The sequence below is a fragment of the Nannospalax galili genome, unplaced genomic scaffold, assembly GCF_000622305.1.
Source record: "Nannospalax galili isolate Female #2095 unplaced genomic scaffold, S.galili_v1.0 scaffold329, whole genome shotgun sequence".
In the NCBI taxonomy this organism is placed as follows: Eukaryota; Metazoa; Chordata; class Mammalia; order Rodentia; family Spalacidae; genus Nannospalax; species Nannospalax galili.
The window spans coordinates 2,186,626-2,195,048 of NW_008360321.1; positions in this window are offsets into that span (position 1 = coordinate 2,186,626).

Consider the following 8,423-nt stretch of genomic DNA (forward strand, 5'->3'; position numbering starts at 1 on the left):
GTAGGGATATAAATGTCTGTGCCCACAGCCAAGATAAAAAATGCAAAGTCTGGGCCACCTTGCCTTTAATTTTCTAACTGCTGTTTTGTAAGGCTGTGTCATGCTTCTCAGTTCAAACACGCTTTGGCTCTTTACTATTCATGGACCTTTTTCTCAGTCAGTGGTGTTGAATAATAAAACAGCCCAGGATCAAATGGGCCAATTCTCCACGCCTGACACCAACTGCTACTGTTCACTGGGCTCTGCCAAGCGTTGCCTCTGATAATGAGTGGGATTTGGTTAAACAGTAAATTAATGAATAATGAAATATCCAGGTTGATCAGTTAGAGAGCACGCTTGCTTTGCCCTGGGCTAAACGCTTGGGGCAGAAATTACCCTCAACCGGCACTTGCCTGGCTGCTGGTCTGGATAACTATTTTACAGCCTATTGCTTGACAGAATGCTGGGGAGGGGTGAGTCAGTTGGGAAGAGGAAAAAAGGACAGAGTTATTAACGAGACAGAGGGGGAGAGAGAGAGACAGAGAGAGAGAGAGAGAGAGAGAGAGAGAGAGAGAGAGAGAGAGAGAGAAATAACCTAGTTATCACCTTGTGGGGCTCTAAACTGCAAGTCTAAGAACAAAGTCACAAACATGATCCTGAGAAATCAGAAGTCCAAAATTTCCAACATATGTTAAACATCAAGAGGAAAGATGAGTGAAAACAGCCTTCTTTGTGTGCTTGTGCACATATGTTATTAAAAGTAGAACCATTCAACTACTCAACTGCAAATTCTTGTTTTTGTGTATACATTAGCGTGGTGACATATGGGCCACCATCCAGTATCCAGGGCAGGAAAACTCTAACCTCCTTTTAAGGATGCATGTGCTGGCTCTTGGACATACTGACTTCTAAAATTAAGGTGACTTTTTAATGCCCTCCATTAGGAAAGATGTTTCACTGCAACTGAGATTCAAGAGATGTATAAATACAGGGACAGAGACATTTTATCGTTTCAGCCTCTCTCACAAATGTTAAACTGTTATGCAGTTTCATCTATTACTAATGGCACAGCTCTGCTCTGTGGAGATCAGAAGTGTGGCCTTTACAAGAAATAAGTTTTGAATCATCAGAAACCCACAGAGGGTCAGAAGGACAACATGTCCTGAGAAAAACCTGGGGCTTTTTCACTCTTGACATTAGTTTTGGACATAAATTTCTCTAATTGGTTATCTTTGGAATATCTTATTCTTTCAGATCTTTCACCCTTTCAGATTGGCTCAAGATTAGTGGACCTTTCAGTTTTGATATACACTGAAGAGTGAAGTACATTTCAACAAATAGATTAGCATGTGGTGAATGCTTGTGTTTTGTCCAGGTTTGGTTTGATTTTGGAAGAAAGAGGTGTGTGTATCAGTGAGAAAGTATTCAGTAGCTTACTTTGGCAGCCCTCACAAGGAGACATGAACCCATAACAATGCAAGAGAGAGATGGATGCTGTCGTCTTTCCCCAGTATAGAAATGACAAGTGAATGTTAAAAAATATAAATAAATAAGTACAAACTAATATAGACAATGACCTGCCTGTAGTGTCTGCATACATCCCCCTTCTTTCCACTCTCAGGGCTTGTGAAGAGTAAGGCTCAGTGGACAATAAAACTCCATTTCAGTCTCCCAACAGTGTCATCCACAGAGATTTAACCTCTCTGCACTAGCACCCAACCCCCTTCCAAGAAAAAATAAAATGCTTTAATTGTCTTTATTACTTTCAGACATTGTCCACCAAACACAGATGTTCACTATTGAGAATTAAAGGAAGGGTAAAAGGTCACAAGACCCAGATCAGTTTGATCCTTCCTTGGATTATGCGGCCCCATTGTCTTGACTAGACCTTATCACCAAAAAAGAATATTTAGATAGAACATGAAAGTACATGAGTCACCCAGTGGGCCCATTTTATTAGTTGGGCTCAAGCCTGCATCTTCTTTTCCTGTATCTCTATGAACAGGAAAACTGTGGGAAGCAACCTACCAGCAAAGTCAGCCTTGTTTCTCTCTCAAATCTTGATACTACTCTATCCTTAGAAACCCACAGCTAAATGAATTCTATCTAGAAAGCAAGAACATAAAAAGGCAAGAAATAAAAATAAATAAAACAAAACAAAAATAAAAGCTTTAACACATGGCACTGTCGGGACAAAGAAACTTCACATGGGTAAACATTGCTTTGTTGTGGCTGTTTTATGTTTAGTCTGGGTAGGGAAGAGCCTCAGTATTGTGCTAATGCATACCACACAGCTGCAGCAGTGACCAGCCCTAACTTCAATCTCCAAAGCATGTCTCTCACCCAGTCACCTGGCAAAACCCATTTGTGAGGGCTAATATTTACGTCACATTCATTCTGGTGGAAGAGTAACATGCTGGTCGCTAAGTTGGCAGAGACAAGCGTGTTTCCTTTTTATTCATCTTGATGAGGGATACCCCATTAAGGACTGAGGCTTCCTTTGGTTCAATGCTTGCTTGTTTCCTCTCAAGTGGCTCGGGTTCCCTCATTCCCGTCACCAGACAATTCCTGCTTGCTCCTTTGCAAGTCCTGAATAAGAAATGAACAATTTAGAAGTTTTAAAAAATCCACTTATGTATAAAACTATTTGAAAAATCCCTTTTCCTCAGAAATACATTTATGGTTCACATTCTGCCCACCGGAAGAAGACATGAGCCCTTTTGTGCACTAAAGTGGTGAGGGTTGAAATGTCAGAGTACAGGGCTCCCGACCTTGGGTTCACAAAGTAAGCGTTAGTACTGCTTGCCAGGGTGTGATCATACAAGCCCGTCTCTGCAGTACAGCAAATTGCTGAAGTTTTCAACCTGAGAAGAACACTACTGGTGATTCTCATGCCCAGTTCCATTCCCAGACAAGTGCTCATCCCCTCATCTCTACAGCCACTCCCCAACACACACATACCAGCTTGTTTTCCTCATCATTTGAGATATTTGTCTGCTCAAGTGGACAAATTATGACACCACACACACACACACTCCACACCACCACCACCAAATATTCTATACTTACATGACATGCCTACTTCCTTCTCCCTGTTAACTAAACAGCTGGTGAACATGCATTGGCTAATGACATCTGACAGTCACATCCTTGAAATGTTTGCTTGTATCGGAACAGGGACGTCTGGGACGTTAACTAGTCAAATTACACATGACCGGCCAGAGCTGTTCTCCGTACGGCCTGGACAGCTCACGCTTTGGTAAGGCCATTGGCCATTATGTGGCTTTTCTAAAATTTAAAGAGCATTTTTATGCAGAGGTCTCTTTGGGCAGCAGGTGTAACAACCCCCCACCCCCCACACACACCCCTCTCGCTTGAGTCAGGTACATGAGGCTGTGGAAAGAAAAACACAGTCAGAGCCAATGGGCAGGAGCCAAGAGAGTTGGAACAAGTGGATGATGATTCACCTCTTGCCTCTTCAAACACACTGAACTTGGGTAACAAAACTACTACTATGCATAAGCTTGGGGTGGTGTGGGAGGAGAAATAAGTGGGGTGCTACCCATACTGCATCAATTAGCAAACCCACTGTCTGTTAATCCCATGGGGGCACATGAGAACACCAAGCAGGGTGACAGAGCCTGAAGCAATTTTGGCTGTCATGGATCCGCCCTCGGGATCTGCCGCTGGTGGGTTAGTGCGCGTGCGTGGGCGTCCGCGCGTGCGCGCTGGTGACAGCCAGGCCCACATCCTGGACAGCATTTGCAGAGGCCCGCAGTAGGCGGCTCACGGAGCTGGAGCCGTAAGGCTGAAGAGCGCGCGCAGGTGCACGCGCCCACAGACGCTTCCCAGGACGAGTCATTACTCGGGTACCCGGTCTCTAAATTACAGTTTAGGGGGACCTGCAGGAAACGGGAAAAAACCCCGTAGGACTGCGCCAACTTCTGACCTTGGGGAGCGCCATGGACCGACCCATACTACAAAAGTGGACCCAGAAAGACATTGATCTCATCTTGAGCAAGCCCTTGAGGTTATTTATGAGGCCTGATTTTAAAGTAGTGGCTGCCAGGGAAGTGAAAAAGGAGCTCATCCAAGCTATGAGACAGAAACACAGTAGCAGGAATGCTGTTTATGACGTTATAAATCAACGTGAGGCTTGTGATGGGGAATAGGAAGAGAGCGAGTTGGGAATCGAAACAAGGAAACAAAGTCAAAGAGAAAAAATGAATTTCATCCTCCCTTTCCACCCTCCACGCCCCACTGCACAATTCTTTCCTTCCTGTGGGAAGCCAGGATTGTAGTGCGAGTGCGCATACCCCATCCTGGGTCGGGTCTGCCAGAGTCCTCCCAAGTTTACTCGACGATCATTAAAAGAATACATGTAAATAAACAACTTAGAAGATTTATGGGACAAGCTTCAATTTTATAGGACTGTATTTATAGAGCTAGCGCCAGCTTACTTATAAGTAGATTAATGGGAAACTAAAATTAATGGACTTGCGAGCTGCGCGTTTAATTTCTGAGGCTTCAACATGACAGACGACCGCCCGACTGCAAAGTCTAACCCTGAAAGGCAGCTTAAGTTTGGGAGCTCTAAGAGTCCTTCAGTCCCACAAGCCCAGCAACTCCCCTTGGCCCCATGAGAAGAATTCACGGAAGAGTTGTTTGCAGATGAAGAAAAAAGGAGGCCCCATTTTAATTTTCAGAAGTTTTCCTTCTCTATTCTTAATTAAGTGCTTGCTAGCCAGTGGTGGATTTATGAGGTTTGCACCTGCTAGTGATCTCTAGGTACACAGGAGAGGCAGTGTGCACTCCAGGGTCACCTCCGGTCTCTGTGCTGGGATGGTCAAAGGCCTAACCAGTACCTATGGTGCTTTCCTTACTCCCTCCCATTGCCTTCTAACACAGTGACCACAGGATTGGGCAGCTGTGATGGGCAGTCCAGGGCATTTAATCAGGCAAGGATGTCTTTAACTCCAGCCCTTTTCCTTTTCCTTTCCATTTCTTCCTTCAAAGTTGTTCATTTCTTTTCCTACAGTTATAGCCCCTCCAGACCTGGAGCTTTACCTGTGAAAGTGATTGCCTCCTTATCAAAAGGTGATGGGAAAGTGTGGTAGTATAGAGTTTACCTGTGGGATAATAGGTTAGTTGTCTGTTTATCCAGGATTAGCTGGCATTCACCTTCTGTAGGAAAAGTTACAGCATCACAACATATGAAAACTACCCTCAACTCTTTATTTAAGCCCAGTGTTAGCCAGCCCCACACTCTGTAAAGCAAATGAAAAGGAAACTCAATGTTAACACAACTGACCAAGAGACTAAGGCATATTAAGATTGCTTTCAAGCTGTTTGGACTGCACAGGCTCAAAAGGACACTCTCTTTTGCTTTGCTTGCATCCTTGCTTCTTTCCATTTTCCTTCCCCCTTTATTTATTATCCATTGTTTACAGTTCTAGCACACACACACACACACACACACACACACTTTAATAAGAAGGGGAAACACTCACATAAAGCAAATTGCATCATCCCTTCTCTTTTCCCCATAGAGAAGTCCAAATGGAAAGGATTGACTTGAAAAACAGAAAATTTCAATGGAAGGCATACTGTTAATTAGTTGAGCACAAGATCTATGTTAAGCACCCTTGTCTAATCTGAGATCAAATGTAATATTCCTCTGTAGTATATACCCTTTGCTGCCTCTACTTTTTATAATTAAGCAAGACAATAATGTGCATGAAAGAACCTTAAGAGAGTAACGTTTTATAGATGAAGGCTGTGATGGCCCCAAAGAAACAGAGGCATACACAAACTATAACATCTTGGATGGCTTTACTTTCCTGGCCTGAGGGAAGATACCCCAACCCTGGGATAAAACACAGATTGAGATGTTTAGTCACTGTAGCTTATCAGGGCTATGTGAAAGCCCATTAACCCAAGTAAGAAAAGCTGACTTCTTCTAGGCAGCCTAAGATAAGAGATAGCCTCCCAAGTCTTGTATAACTCTCTCCTCCTCTTAGCCAAGGGAACTTTTTCATCTTTTATTTGTAGAGAACCTTGTACTGCTGATGAAGTTAGAGTGGGATTCAGTGGACCACTTAACATCTCCAGAGCCCACTCACACCCCTGCAGATCTGTGCACCAAAGCCCTGTGTGTACACCTTGCTGGTCCACTACCCACTGAAACATCTTTGACCTGAACTCAGAATCCTTCGGTCACCTGAGAAGTAAATGTAACACCTTTTTTTAAAGGGCAAAATAAACCAAAAGATGCAGTTAACATGAACTTTTATTACAAATATTATTGGGACTAGTATCCATTTGAAATTTTAAGAAACCCTCCTACTGAAAACAAGTGTTCATTTTTCTGATAAGCAAAATTTATTATATTTCTGTTGTAACAAAACACTGTACGTTTATGTACTTCAGTGAGGGGGCAAAAAGAAAAAAGGGCTTTTTTTTGTTTTTTTTTTTGCTATGTCTCTTTTCATCTGTAGCATGAAACAATATCCATATTTAAGAAACCGAATATGAAAACACAAAAAACACAACAATCTTTTTATTTATGTAAATCAGATCAACACTGGACAATAAACCAATTTCTACCCAATACCATAACAGCTTGTCTATAAAGAACAGAAAAATTCATATAGGATTCTACCTAGGGTCAAGCGGTTTTTTTTTTTAAACCACCCATTCACAGAGGTATAGATTCACAGATAAATAATCCCAAACTACTTGCTCATCATATTTACACATTCCCATTAAATTAAGCATAAATAAATATATACAAACTTAATATGGATACCCTCTAGAACCCTTCTCAGGAAGAGTCTATGGATTGATATTACTTGACTGGGGGGCAAAAGCATTATTAGTGAATTAGAGACCAACTCAGAAGAGGAGTCGATTTTAGCATTTAAAGAAAGAATTGTGCTCACTTTTGTTTTTAAAGAAAACAAATGAATTTCCAATACTTTTGCCAATAATTTAATATACATCAACAAAGGAGGAGAAATGCTGTTGGAGCTCTTGAAGCAATGTCAGATGTTTAAAGAACAGGATATCAGGTGTGATGATAAATTTTCTATAAACATTCTAACTAGGAACACCTTGTACCCAAGGAACAGTTGTAGATAAGTTTGGAGTTTCGAGTTTTCCATTCAACCAAAGTTTTCATAGGATATGAAATAATTGCTTAAGAGAAAGTGGTTTCCTTGGACAATGAAAACAAAAGCCGGGTCTTTGACAGGGTCTTTGACAGTTTCTTGGGTTCTTTCTGTGGAGGTGGAGAAAGCTAGGGTGAGAAGTTCTGGTAGATGGAGACAAAATGCAAGGTAATTCAGAGAAGATGGGAAATGAAAGTTATTTCCTAGTTGGGATAGAAATTAAAGGTCCCTAGTGATGGACTCTGAACCTTTTGCTGGCTCTCAGAGACCCAGAATTGGTGTAAGAGAAGGCAGGGTTGGGCACAGAATGGTCTGGAAACAATCAGAGCCTGAAAAGGAACTTGCCAAGTGTGAGGACTGCACTGCCACATCTTTACTCCTTTAAGTCTTTATCTATTTTAGTTGGGGACTTAACATTTGGTAGGAGCGTGCATGGGGCCTGGACAAAATGTATAAGGAGTGCAGGATAAAAGAGAGAAAGAGCTGCAACTCACCTGCTTGCTTTGAAAGCAAAGCTCAGCTCAATCTGTCTTTCCTTAACCGTTTCCTTTGACTTAAAAGGCAAACTCTTGCGTTAATCCTATTGTTTATTAATTTATAAGACCAAGGAAACCGAATCTTTTAATAAGTCAATTATCGGATAAACATAACACGCCTTGCTAACGAAAGCAAGGAGGTGGGAGTCCTAAGTAAAAGAGAAAGGGAGGTAAAGAAAGTAGAAGACCATAGACTTATACCCGGCAGAGGAGAGGAGGGGAGTGGCAGGCTAAGTGGAGTGGAGCTAATGGGTCACCTGAGCAACGCAGAAAAGATAGGGAAGGACAAGAAAGGAGCCTGCTTAGCCTTATAAGGCAATTCTCATCCTACCTCTACACTCCTTAGGAGCGTGAGAGTAGGGGCAATTTCCTTCCTGGCAGAATAAAGTGAGCTTCTAATTCCGTGAACTTTTTCCGAGCCACAGCGTGTCTGGAAGCAGAGCCTGGAGTAACCGCTAGCTAGTGGCAAACCGGCTTACTACAGTGCTTACAACAGGACCCCTCCCCACGGGTACCCCGCGGGACACCGCCCCTTTACCTATTCAAGAACTGGGGCTTTTTCGATTGCTTTAGCACTTAGGGTGAAACCCAGAGCAGGAAGGGCCTCACGGCTCGCGACCCCAGCAGCGGCTGATTCTATGTCCTCAACACCGCTGGGCCGGAGGACCTGCACAGTAAGAGCAAGGCGCATCCATCGCGTCTCTCGCAGTCACACGCGTGGGGCGCGTTGCCCTGCAAG